The sequence below is a fragment of the Vicugna pacos genome, chromosome 25 (assembly GCF_048564905.1).
Source record: "Vicugna pacos chromosome 25, VicPac4, whole genome shotgun sequence".
NCBI lineage: Eukaryota > Metazoa > Chordata > Mammalia > Artiodactyla > Camelidae > Vicugna > Vicugna pacos.
Genome location: NC_133011.1, coordinates 28,397,807 through 28,411,854, shown reverse-complemented (window position 1 = coordinate 28,411,854; position 14,048 = coordinate 28,397,807). Strand labels below are relative to the sequence as shown.

The 14,048-nt window shown below is 40.6% G+C and overlaps 1 long non-coding RNA gene across 1 annotated transcript; it reads right to left on the bottom strand.

The window, feature by feature from the left end:
• Nucleotides 1-1,676: 1,676 nt before the first annotated feature.
• On the bottom strand, nucleotides 1,677-12,841 carry LOC140689311 (uncharacterized). The gene is made up of 3 exons (XR_012064220.1): nucleotides 12,725-12,841; nucleotides 12,445-12,597; nucleotides 1,677-1,806 (listed from the first exon to the last, which is right to left on the bottom strand). It is a non-coding gene; the product is annotated as an uncharacterized lncRNA (long non-coding RNA).
• Nucleotides 12,842-14,048: the final 1,207 nt, after the last annotated feature.

Here is a 14,048-nt window from a genome sequence, read left to right as displayed (position 1 = left end):
GCACCGGCCAGGCGCCCCATTCCCCACTCTCCCTGCCCCTCCGCCCCTCCCAAAATGTTACTAGTGCTGAGAAAAAACCCTCAGCTCGTACCTTAACTCGTGGTTGATAGATTTAAAAGGCCTGAAGCTACAGTAGGGCTACTGGCAGTTCAGTCACCCACGCTTGTTTGAAATTACCCCTACTGACCACAGTAAGGGGACTCAGGAGGTGATTCTGACCTGGGACATTGTCTCGGCTGCCTGGAACTTCTGAAGCCAGAACAGGGAAGTCATCTCCCTGCGTTCTACTCAGAGGAGAGGTTACAACCTAGTATAGGAAGTCAGGGAATGTTGGTGACAGGGTGGGAGGGGAGGGGACGTTGGAACTGCATCCCAAAAGGCAAGAGAAGTTAGTGTGAGTGGAAGAGAAACAGTCCAGGCGGAGAAACTGCCATATACAAAGGCCAGGGGAGAACGAGAGCCTGGTACATTTGTGGAATCACGGCTGAGTTAGATGTGACCAGAGTGGGAGGATGATGAGATAAGGAAAGAGCTTAGGGACATGTCAGAGAGCTCTTCATTTCCAAATAAGGGTCATGGGTTTCATCCTCAGGCCAAGAGGAAGTCAGTGAACACTTCTAAGTTATCCAAACTGCTGCTCTTTCTCTACAAACCAGCCTAGAAACTCAGTACGCTCACCCCAGAAATCTGTCCCTGCCTGTTAACATCAGTTCCTTCTTCAAGGATTAAAATCCTTCCCTTAAAACCTCAGCCTGATAAATCCAGCACTCCTACTCCACCCAAGACTGTGGGTTACCTGCTTGGACTTACAAGCATCATTTGTCCTGGATCCTTAAGATCTGAGGCCAGTTTGTCTGTCTTAAAATCTCTCTGTCTATTTTGGTGCCTCCTAGGGCAGTGTGCCCTCCCGTTTAGGCGACCGTCACATCTCTACACCGTTTCCTGGGGCAACCCTCACTCTCCCCAAACTACTGGCCTGGCTTATTGAATTATGTCCAGTTAGATCGCCAGCCCTCCGTAGGATGACCAGCTCTTCTGTTTGCCTGGGACTGGAAGCACTGTGGAAGTGAGACTTTCCATTTTAAAACAGAAAAGCCCAGGGCAAACCAGGATGAGCTGGTCACTCTGCTGCCGATCCTGCAATATGCAAACAGCCAAACCCACCTAGCCCTGAGGTCACGACCATTTCCCAGTCAGCCTTGCCTTTCCAGCGACATTTAGCGTAGGCAGATTTGAGTTTTCAAATATCTTTTAATCATTCATCATCTCCTCCCCGTCTCTGCTTCTCATACTTGTGGCACCACCGGGCAAAGGTATAATTAATTAACCACAAAAAGCTGGCTGAAGATAATCATAAACAGCTTTAAATCCAGCCTGGGGAGATCAGTTGTCAGCGGTTCAGAAAGATGTGCAGCGGTGTGGGGGCTGGGAGAAACGTGCCCAAACACATCTCTAGAGCCCTGATGATTTTCTCTGTCTCGTCCTTTATTTTTTTTTAGCTGGAAGTAATGTATATGTCCCAGCATCACTTTTAGCCTCGTTACATTGTTCCAATGCCTACAGCTGTTTGCGCTCCAGCTGCTCCACTGCAGCTAAACTTTGTTTACATATTTCAATTTTGAGGTGAGTCTGCCTCAGGCCGATTTCTTCTCTTACCTGATTTCCCAGCCCGACTTTCTGCCTCCAGTTGTGGGGCTACACACGGAGGCTGGCCCCGCGGTGGGCGCGGAAACATGCAGGTGCACAAAAGCAGAGGATGAAAAGCTCACTGTACTTTGTAACAGCTTGACGGTATTTTACTGAAATCTGAAATGTGTGCAGGTATCAAATTAGAAAATATCCTTTGCATTCCTCTCTGCTTCACCTCCCAGGTATTGTCTCATTGGACTGTATCCTTTGAAGAAGACTGATTCCAGACATATGTAACAGGAACCCCCCCACCCCGGCCCCACCATACAGTATGTGTGAAAATGGTCGCTTTGGCCAGCACATGGGAAGCAGATGTTTTCCCAGAGAATTGATGGCATCCCAGGCTCATCACAATCTGTCCACAATCTGTCTTTCCAGACGTATCACCCCCCCATCCCCATACATGCTCAGCCACGCGATGTAATTCTCCAGAACCCATTATGCCTTTTCATGCCTCCATTCCTCTCTACACCTGCTATTTTCATAACCTAGAATATCCTCTACACTCCTGTTTTCCCTTCCTTGCCTGCTAAACGCTTACTGATTTTTTTAGGATCCAGTTCAAATTACATCTTTAAAGCTTTCTGGACTCCAGCAAGCAATTATTTATTCATGACTCTGCTCCCTTAGCATGTTAAACATGACTCTGTGTATCAGGCCCCAGCGGGACCTTATGCTCTGGAACTTGTGCCAATCCGGGTATGTTAGGAGCCCCTAGGAACATGATAGGGCCATAAAATGGGGTGTTACAAGAGGAGCCTGCAGCTCTGTGGCTGCTTGGCTACTGTTAGCTTACTCAATATCTATGACTGCTTGGAAGTTCGCCTTTAACCTTATAGTCCACTGTGGTAGCTTAGATTTTTACCACCCCAGTACCGTTTCCCGTGACTCTTCTTCCGGGGACAGGTAGACCCTGTCCTTGGCCACAATTGTGGGCATGTCCAGAGGCCCTACCAATCACAGAACTGATTCTCTCTGCCAACAGTGATTGGCCCAAGGGGTGGGCACATGACCCCAGCAGCCAATCAGAATCCTTCCCCGGGACTGATCTATAAACCAGGGGAAGAGCCACTGAGGACTCTAGTTCTGGGTGTGAAAAAAGAAGTCAGGCCAACTAATGCTGCTAGAGTTAAGGGCACTGTTGCCATGGTAACAGCAATGGGCAGAGCAAGCAGACAAGGAGGGTCAAGCTCCTTGTCTTCAAACTTCTGCCTTTCCATCTCCCTCTAGTGCCCCCTGCCTGCAAAGGGGACATTAAGTGTGCAGTTTCAGCTCAGCATCACAGAGCAGAGCAGGGAAGGGCGATTAGCAGCTGAGTGCCATCATTTGCACAGAGAAGAACAGACACATGTATATCAGCACTTTGCCATTGGCCTGGATGGTTTCTCACATGGCTGTGGAAATGCGTAGGTGTTCTAGGGGCCTCGGGACATACAGATACAAAATAAACGGTCAATAAAGTGATCTAGGAACCAGCAAGTCATGAAACACTGTGTTAAAAGACTCGAAATACGAAGCTACCCCCAAAGTCTAGTCTCAATTCCTCTCCACTTTTCTTTTTTTTAATAGCAGATTAGTGACCTGATTACTGGGAGCAAATCATGGAATGCCAGTATAGCCGTTAGGATTATTGTGGCAATGTTTTCTGCTATCTTATTTATTTCCCATACTTGACAAACAACGTCTGCATCTGTTATGGACCTTTTTCATGTGGCGCTGTGTTTTTATGTCCTCTTCTCCCACCGAGCAATGAACGCTTTTTGGAGATTTTTTATGGGGACCCTCTGTCTTATTCATGTTTGTACTGGTTTAATGCCCAGGATTCACTGAACGTTCACTCATTCATATTCTTCAACAAATGTTTACTGAGCACATTTTATGTGCCATGTCCTGAATTACAAGTCAACCATATAGTAAATCTTATGTGCTGCCCTCAAGATGCTTATAGTCTACCAGAGGGACGGGATGATAAAGAGGCAATAATAATGAAGACTGTATAAGTGCCCTGCCTGAAGAAGTCCTGGGCATAGTGGGAACACAGTACTTGAGCCCCTAACCCAGACTGAGTGAGGGAAACCAGACAGGAGACTGATGAAGTAGTTCATAATCCACATTAGACATTAGAGGAGCTGTCACCAAAGGTGGACAATAGAATGAAGAATAGGAGAAAGGACTGAGATCTCTTGGATCCCAGACTTATTGCACACGAGAATCAGCTGGAAGCTTATAAAAACCCCAAATAGTCAGGCCTTTTTCCAGAACAATTACATAAGACCTTCTTGAGATGGGACCCGGTCATCGGTATTTTTTAAAGTATCCCAGGTGATTCCCAAGTCAGTTGTCTTAAAACTATGATGTTAACAGAGCTTGATGGCGAATTGCATATATAGTAAGGAAGGAGGAGCAAAGAAGTGCAGCGTGACTCTAGCTCCTGGCCCACGCAGCACTGTAGGTTAGGTGGTCGATGCTGAGATAAATAGTGCTTTGTCATTCTCAGGGTGCCCTGTAATTGTGCTGTGTAAACAGCAACTACTCAGTAAATCTCTTTGGCTAAACAAGAACCTGGGATGTAGTGTCTGCTCAGAGGGGAAGATAAGCAGAGTTTTGAACAGGTACAGTTTCTGCCAACAAGTGCGGGTTCTACCAGCAGGTGCTCAGTAAAGGTTTGAAAGAAATTAGCAGTGATGGCTGTAAGCAAGTAATCTTACGTGTGAAGGTAGCGGACTTAATAGGCTGACACACATGTGAAAATTCACACACATCCTTATCAGTAGAGCAATTTTTAGCCAAAACTAATATTTAGAAAATACAGTGTTTAAAAAAATGATTTGTAAAAATCACTGAAAAATAGATGTTAGGTTCTTGTACGAATCACATGGTGTTAATGACTACTGCCATTTGCCAGATACTTTCAGAACTCCCTCTTCTCAGGCACCCAGTGGAATAAGGCTTTCTGGCCCCTTTCTGTTTGCAGAGGTCACATGACTAGTGACAATGTATCTGTGTCAGCCTGGTTTCCTAAGCAGCTATGATTGGTCCGATCTGTGAGAGCCATGGGCTAAAAAGGAATCTTCGCTGTTTTAACCACTGAAATTTGTGAGTTGTTTGTGGCATAAGGCAACCCATCCTGACTTCAATTCAGGGAGATCTCTCCAGCTAGGTCCCTGCTGCTTATTATCTGTATTTTCTCAATTGGAGAAACTGTATCTGCCTTTCCTGTACAGCTTCTTTAGTCTTCAGATACATGTTACTCGCGTCTCTAATTTGAGTACAGGCTCCTTCAGGGCAAGAACTGAATCTGGATACGGTGTTTAGCTTCTCTGAGACACGATTTCTTAATCGGTTAGCTAGGAATATTAAAAGCTTCCCACAGTTTTTCAGGAGAATTAAGATGTACACACATAGAATATCAACCACAAAGCCCAATACAAAATAGAAAATCAAAGTGTAATTTTCTTTCCTTCTCTTCATCTTTGTGATCCCCACAAAATTCAGCACATTGCTAGCTGAAAAGGTAAGATAATGTACTGAATATCTACTATGTGCCAAGCTCTAATTAGATGCTACTTTAACTCTTATTAAATATGTATTATTTTCTCCATTTTATGGTGAGAATACTGAGACTCAAAGAGATTAAGTAACAGAGTACTTTCGCTGCTCAAATGGGAAGAACCAGTATTCAAATCTAGCCTAATTCCAAAGCCTGTCCTTGCTCTCCCCGAAAGCAATGGATAAACAAGAAGGTCCTACTGGATACACAGGGAACTATATTCAATACTTTGTAACAGCCTATAATGAAAAATAATGTGAAAAAGAAATACATATACTTATATAACTGAATCGCTGCGCTGCAACCAGAAATTAACACAACACTGTAAACTGACTACACTTTAATTAAAAAAACAAAAAAGATAAACATAGATTTTAAGTTTCACCTTGATCTTAGAAATTCAGGATGAAAGGGGAAAAGGAGACAGGTTAAAACTGATGAAATACCTTGATGCAACGAGAGTCGTGACAGGCACACGCCATGTGGGCAGTTTACGTTAATGACGTAAAATCCTCAAAACAGTTCTGAGAAAAGGCATCTTTGTCTCCACTTAGGACTGAGAAAGTAGAGTGAGTTACTTTCCCAAGTCCCACAGCTGGTGAGAGGCAACCCCACCAGGCACTCCAAGGCTGTCTTGTCTTTTACGTGTTAGGCAGAGCTGGTGCCTATTTGTGCGGAATGGTTTGAGATTTCAAAGTCACTGGTCAGTCTCTTAGAAACACCTTCTCAACCATCTTTAGATGAAATTAACTGTGAGACTTTTGCTGAGATTATATGATTTACTGGGCTGACTGCACTCCCCAAGAATGCAACGTCCCCAGAGACGGGTCCATGCAGAGCGAGGGGAGGAGCACTTCTCTGCCTAACCCTTCCTCCTCGAGCCTCCCACCACTCTGCCCTGACAGCGGGTTATCTCCCTGTGTGTGTCTAAAACCTTGTGAGATAAGATAAGGTCGCTTAGGGAAAGCCAGGGAGAGCAGTTTCCTCAGCCTCACAAGATAAGAAACTGAGCTACAGAAGGGAGAAAATTAAAGCTACAGACTGTTTGGCACCAGGACACTAAAAAGATCAAAGTCCCAGGACACCAAGAATTTGATGTTATCAAGGGGCTTGTGCTCATAAAGTGGCCCAACACAAAACAGGGATCTTTGCAAGCTGGAGGTGTGCCATTTGCCCCATTACTACCAAGACTTCCTAATGATATATAATGTCTGTGCTATAAATGCCTGTGTCTCCTTGAACTGGGGGCAGCTCCATAACCGACACAGGACCGACTTGCCTGCAAATAAGGTTTTGAAACAAAGGCATTTAGTTCCACTCTGCTCAGCCATTCTGGCTTCTTAGAAATTGACTAGTAAGGCTCATGTCAGCCCAGCCCCAAGCACAGGTGCCTACCAGGCATGTGGGTCTGTTTTTAAACAGCTTCATGGAATAAAACTGTCCTCTGAATGTTTGTCAGCTACTGTCATCTGGAACTCATTGCTGCCTAGTATTTATCAAAAGCTCTGCTGCGGGATACGGCCAAGAACGTCCTGATGGCTATGCCATCCCCACCGTTCCACCAAACAGGCTGAACTATACTCCCAGATGAGGTTCAGTCTACTTAAGCCTGTACCTGGCTGTATCCAGTCAGTTCCTCAGGGGGTTGTTTTCGTTGGCTTGCCCTTTTGCTAAACTGTGCCTTGGCGGGAAACCATCAAACAGGATTGAGGGTTACTGTGAGAAACCGCTCGCAGTACTCATCGCCGAGTGTACCGAGGGGTGTTGTTGAGCACGTCAATCTTTACATCACACGTTGTGCTCTTCCTGAGGATCCTGGGGAGAAAGTCCCGTCTGCTCCCAGCAATAAGAATAGAACTAATCTATTTATAGCTTATAAGCACCGTGAACTATGTAACAGGCAAGGTTTTAAAAATTTCCTTTTGGTTGCCAACTCTTATAAAATAATTTTTGGAACATCAGTATTTATAATATGCACAGTAAGTCTCATCCTTGCTATTCTGAGGTCTGTTGCATTGTTTCCCTTTTTTATTTTATTCCTAATTTTAACCTAGTCCATCTTGCTCTGCATTAGACCAGTTACCTTGAATCCCTTTTGGAACAAAACTCGTGTTCTAAATAGTCTTATTACATTGAGTGGATGGTATTATTCTGATAAGATCCACTCCTTCATCTTTAAAGTGTTGTTTTTACAAAATTATTTTATTTACATTAAAATGGTTCTCGACAGGACTAAGTCAGGTCGCATATTAAAGTGTCATCAGTTCCTTACACCTCGTTTTCTATTATCTGAATAAAGAAATAGGTATCTGGTTGAGGCTCATATTTGCTGTTGACATAAAATGGATGAGGGAGAGAACATAGAAATAATAGCTTTATAACAAAACAGAATAACAATTTTCTAAGCTCCTTACAGATCAGAATAATAGGATGACTCAAAAAAAAAAAAAACCAAAAACCCTGAAAGCTGAGTCATATGTCATGTCCTTCATTTTAGTTCAAATAACCAATTGCACAAATAGAGAAAGAGAAAGCCTCAATTAACCAGCGTTGGAATGGAAAAAAGATCCAAGGAATTTGATTAATTATTACCTCGCTATTTAAGTCAAAATGTGTCACCATGGATTATAAGGCGAATGAAGTCTTAAGCAGGAGTCACAGAAGACCCATACTTCGTTCATGGTAAGGTAATGATCTTAGGGCATATTTGGGTCTGCTTAATCTATTTCTGGAATAAAGAACTAGTTCAGGATAAAATTTCTTTTAATTGAGACAGTTTTTAGAGAGGTTTAAGGTTCACAGCAAAATAGAGAAGGTACAGAGATTTCCCACATATACTTTGCGCCCACACATGCGTAGGCTCCCCCATTACCAGGATGGAGTGGTATTTTTGTTACAATTGATGAATCTACATTGGCACATCATTATTACTCAAAGCCCATAGTTTTCCTTAGGGTTTTCTCTTGGTGTTGTATATTCTATGGGTTTGAACAAATGTGTGACAACATGTATCCAACATTATAGTATCATACAAAGTATTTTTACTACCCTAAAAATCCTCTGTGCTCCCCCACCAACCCTAACTCCTGGTAACCTCTGACCATTTTATTTCTTTATAGTTTTGCCTTTTCCAGAATGTCATATAGTTAGAATCACAGAGTATGTAGGCTTTTCAGATTAGCTTCTTTTGCATAGTAATATGCATTTAAGTTTCCTCCATATTTTTTAGTGATTCGATAGCTCATGTGTTCTCAGTGCTAAATAATATACCATTGCTTGGATGCACTACAGTTTATTTATCTATTTATCTAAAGAAAGACATCTTGTTTATTTCCAAGTTTTGGAAATTCTGAACAAAACTATCATAAACATTCATGTGCAGGTTGTTTTTGTTTTTGTTTTTGTTTCTGTTTTGTGGAAGTCTTCAACTCCTTTGAGTAAGTCCCAAGGAGCACCATTACTGGCTCATATCTAAAGAGTATGCTTAGTTTTGTGAGAAACCGACAAATTGTCTTCCAAAGTGGTTGTACCAAAGTGGTTGTACCACTTTGGATTCCCAACAGCAATGAAAGGTAATTCCTGTTGCTTCACATCCTCACCAGCATTTGATATTTCAGTGTTTGGGATTTTGGCCATTCAGATAGGTCAAATAGGTGTGTAGTGGGTATTTATTTTATTGTTGTAATAATTTCCATTTCCTAATGACATATGATGTGGGGCATCTCTTTATATGTATATTTGCCATCTGAATATCTTCTTTGTTGAGACGACTGTTAAAGCCTTTGATCCATCTTTAACTGGGTAATTTGTTTTCTTATGGTTGAGTTTTAAAAGTTATTTGTGCATGTTGAACAACAGTCCATTAGCAGAAGTGTCCTTTGCAAATACTTCTCTTGGCCTGTGGTTTGTCTTTTCAGTCTCTTATTATTGTATTTCACAGAGCAGAAGTTTGTAATTTAAATAGAGTTCAGCTTATCAATAAAGTCTTTCATGGATCATGCCTTTGGTGTTGTATAACAAAAGTCATTGCCTTATTCAAGGTCATCTAGGTTTTTTCGTATGTTATTTCTAGGAGTTTTATAGTTTTTCATTTTATCTTTAGGTTTGTAATCCATTTGGAGTTCACTTTTGAGAAGAGTATAAGGTTTGTGCCTAGATTCACTTTTCTAGTATGTGGATGTCCAGTTGTTCCAGCACCATATGTTGAAATGACTGTTTTTAATCTATTGCGTTGCCTTTGATTCTTTGTTAAAGATTAATTGACTATATTTATGTGGGTCTGTTTCTGGGCTCTGTGTATTGTTTTCTATTCTTTCATCAAAATGCACTGCTTTGATTACTGTAGCTTTGTAAGTCTGAAAGCTGGATAGTGTCAGTCTTCCAACTTTGTTTTTCTCCTTCAATATTGTGTTGGCTATCTTAGGTCTTTTGCTTCTCCTTGTAAATTTTAGAATGAGTTTGTCAATATTTACAAAATAACTTGCTGGAATTTTCTTTGGGATTGCCTTCAATGTATGTATCAATTAGGGAAGAACTGACAACTTGACAATAAATAGTCTTCCTGTTTATTCTATTTGTTTAGTTCTTTTATTTCATTCATCAATTTTGTAGTTTTCCTCAAATAGATCTCATACATATTTTGTTAGATTTATACTTATGCTTCATTTATTGGGGCGCTTATGTAAATGGTATTGTGTTTTTAATTTTAAACTCCACTTTTCATTGATGCAAACCTTCTATGTAAATGATTATGTCATTTATGAATAAGTACAGTTTTATATTCCTTCCCAATCTATATATCTTTTTATTTCCTCTTCTTGTCTTACTGCATTAACTAGAACTCCCAGTAAGATGTTGAAAAAGAGTGGTGAGATGAGATATCCTTGCCTTGGCCCTGATCTTAGTGGAAAGGCCTCAAGTTTTTCACCTTTAAGCATGATGTTAGCTGTGGGGTTTTTGTAGATATTCCTTATCAAGTTGATAAATTCTCTTCAATTCCTACTTTACTGAGAGTTTTTATCATGAATGAGTGTTAGATTTTGTCAAATATTTTTTCTGCACTTATCAATATGGTCATGTAATGTCTTTTTTAGCATGTTGATGTGATGGATTACATTAATTGATTTTTGAATATTGAACCTGCCTTGCATACCTGGAATAAGTCCCACTTGATCATGGTGCTTAATTCTTTTTACACATTATTGAATTCTACTTGCTAATATTTCGTTAAAGATTTTTGCATCTACGTAGTTTTCTTTTCTTGCATTGTCTTTTTCTGATTTAATTATTAGGATAATGCTGGCATCGTAGAATGAGTTAGGAAGTATTTCCTCCACTTCTATTCTCTGAAAGCAATCATAGTGAATTAATGTAATTTCTTTTTTTTTTTTTTTTAGCAACTGTTTTTTATTTTTTTTTTTACATTTTTATTGATTCATAATCATTTTACAGTGTTGTGTCAAATTCCAGTGTTCAGTACAATTTTTCAGTCATACATGGACATATACACACTCATTGTCACATTTTTTTCTCTGTGATTTATCATAACATTTTGTGTATATTTCCCTGTGCTATACAGTGTAATCTTGTTTATCTGTTCTACAATTTTGAATTAATGTAATTTCTGTCTTAAATGTTTGGTAGAATTCACCAGTGAGCCTGCCTGGGCCTGGTGCTTTCTGTTCTGGGAGGTTATTAATAATTTACCCTATTTCTTTAGTAGATATAGGCTTATTTAGATTGTTTGTTTTCTGTGTGTGTGTGAGTTTTGGTAGCTTTATCTTTTAAGGACTTGGTCCATTTCATCTAGGTTATAAGATCTGTGGACATAGAATTGTTCAAATTATTCATTTATTATCCTTTTAATGCCCATGAAATGTGTAGTGATAGTGTAGTGATATCTCCTTTCATGTCTGGTATTAGCCATTTGTGTCCTTTCTCTTTTCTTCTCGGTTAGCCTAGCAAGAGGCTTATTCATTGTATTGATCTTTTGAAAGAAACTTTTGGTTTCATTGGTTTTCTCTATTGATTTCCTGTTTTTAACTTCACTGATTTGTGCTCAAATTCGTATTATTTCTTTCCTTCTCCTTCCTTTGGATTTAATTTGCTCTTCTTTTGCTAGTTTCTTAAAGTGGTATTCTGTTCTGTTTTTTTTTTTTCTTCCAGTGTGTGTGTCCTTTGCTTTTTGGTTTTGAAGATTTTTACTGAGACATCCTCACTCAGGGATTCTTTCCTCAGGAATGTCCATGCTTCTCTCACAAGCGCATCACAGCGAGTCTTCATTTTTGTTACAGCGCTTTTTATCTCTAACACTCCTTTTTGTTTTTCCCTAGGGTTGCTATCTCTCTGATGATGTTGCCACTCTGTCCTTGCATGCTGTCTACTTTATCCATTAGAGCCCTTAGCATATTAATTGTAGTGATTTTAAATTCCCAGTCTGACATTTTCAACGTCACTGTAACATCTAGTTCTGATGCTCACTCTGTCTTTTCAGATTGTGCTTTTTGCCTTTTGGTGTGCTCTGTAATTTTTCTCTTGATGTCCAGACAAGCTGCACCAGCCACACAGGCCTTTAGGTGGTGAGATGTGGGGTGGGGGTCAGGGTCGGGGTGGAGATGGTCTAAGCTCCATATGGTCTGTATTTGGTCTCAGTCTTTAAGTGAACTTATACCTCTGGAATGTGGATTTCACAAGTGTTTCTTAGCGTTTTTTTCCCAACCCCCTTGGTTAGGAGAGAGTGGCTAGGGTGGATGGAGTTGCATATTTCCCTTCTTCAAGTCAGTTAGGTTCTGATAATACCCCCCGCAGATTAGGCTCCGGGTGACTGGTCTTCACTGAGAGAAGGCCTTGTTAAGAAGAATAGAGTGCTCCGGCATATCTCAAGTGGTTCCTTTCCTGTCCCCTTGCCAGAAGCACAGGAGATTTTTCTCTGATAGTTACTGTGAGAGCCTGGTTAAGATCCTGGAATTAAATCCCATAAAGTTGTGGGGGTCCCCCAGTGACGCTCCCACTGTTGTTTTTAACCCTAAAAGTTGTCCACACTGAGCCTCAAGCGATTGGTGAATTACACTTCAGATTTTCCTACTCCAACACTGGTTCCTACTGTGGCTTCTGCTCCTGAGTCTCGGCTCAGGTAAGCTGTGACGCCCTGTATTCACCTGTCTGTAACTCAACCTTGGATGCTACAATTTGTCCTGTTTTCTCACCTCTCTTATGGATCCTAGAAGAGTTGCTGATGCTTCAGTCTGTTCAGCTTCTTGCTTGTTGTTAGGACAGAGTGTTAACTTCCAAGTTCCTTAAATGAGGAACTGGAAAACAGCAGTCTCCCAGGATAACATTTTAAGAAGTACACGAACGATCTGGAATGGGAGGCAATGATAATAGGTTATTAAGAAAACCATGTCATTTGGGAAATTATTGGGCAATATGGTGAGGTAGGTCTTGGCTTGGCAGTGTTTAACTCCCTGGCTTTGGAGTGTTAACTACCTGGGTTCAAATATTGCCAGCCACTTAAATTAAGTCTCTTCTACTGACGATCTGATTCTTTGTGTCCAGGGTGAATTTATTTAACAGATCGCTTTTCTCCCTGGGAGGAAAAAGCAACACATAGATGACCTGGAGATCCATATGGGATCATAAAAAATTAAAGACGAAGACAATTTTTAGAGGCTGCTCACAGCTGAAAAGGAGAGAGTCTAAAATTACATCAGAAAGGAAATAGAATCTGCATAAAATGGAATTCAGAATATACAGCTGACCCTTGGACAATGCTGGAGTTAGGAACACCAACCCCTGCACAGTTGAAAATCTGCATATAACTTTCCAGTTGGCCCTTTGTCTCTGCCATTCCACGCCTGCAGATTTAACCAACTGCAGATCATGCAGTAATTTGGTACATACTTGTTGAAAATAATTTGCATATAAGTAGACCCGAACAGTTCAAACGCACATTATTCAAGGGTCAACTGTATACACCAAGTGAGATAATTGTTTTTTAGAAAACAAATTATGATGGTCAGTATATCGGATATATTCCAAATCTTTATCTACTTGAACAAAAAGGAGGCTACCGAATTCATATCAAAACACAGAAATTGATTAGCACGGCAACTTGCAGAAGTAACCATAGTAGGCATAGGGAAAGGAAAGGGGCTGAGTTCAAATCCACACATTGTCACTTACTAGTTCTGTGAACTTAAACAAGATTAACTCCATTCAACTTCATGTTCTTCAAATGCAAAGTAAGAAATACAAAAGGTGCTCCCTGCCTAGCTCACAGGATTGACACGTGACTTAAAATGAGATCATATTTTATAATGTCTTTTGAAAACTGTAATAGACTAGAAGCCTATTATTTTCATCGTGACTATTATGATTAAATAAAATTCATAATGATCAAAGGGACGAAGTAAGTATGAACCTCACGATGAGCACTCAAGTCTAGTGCTCCCAGAGAAGAGCTCTTGACTTCAAGAAGCATGTATGCTAATAATAGTGAGCCTGGCACGGAAAGGGATATAAGCGCTGGGATGATTCAATTTTTATTCCCTTGGCAGTTAATATAATAATTACATCTAGAGAGAAAATTGAATTTGCTTGGAAATATATATTGATAAGACTTTGTGTATGAAAGAACTGACAGTTACATTCAACTTATTACAATGGTCATTCCACTGCCTTCCAAGAGACGTGGGTCCAAAAACTGGAAATTTTTGCTTTCATGGATAGCAGAATAGAATGAGGTTTATTACTTTGAAAGCACATGTTATAATAATGTAACTTTTTTTATAAAGAGGGTGAGAAATTTGGA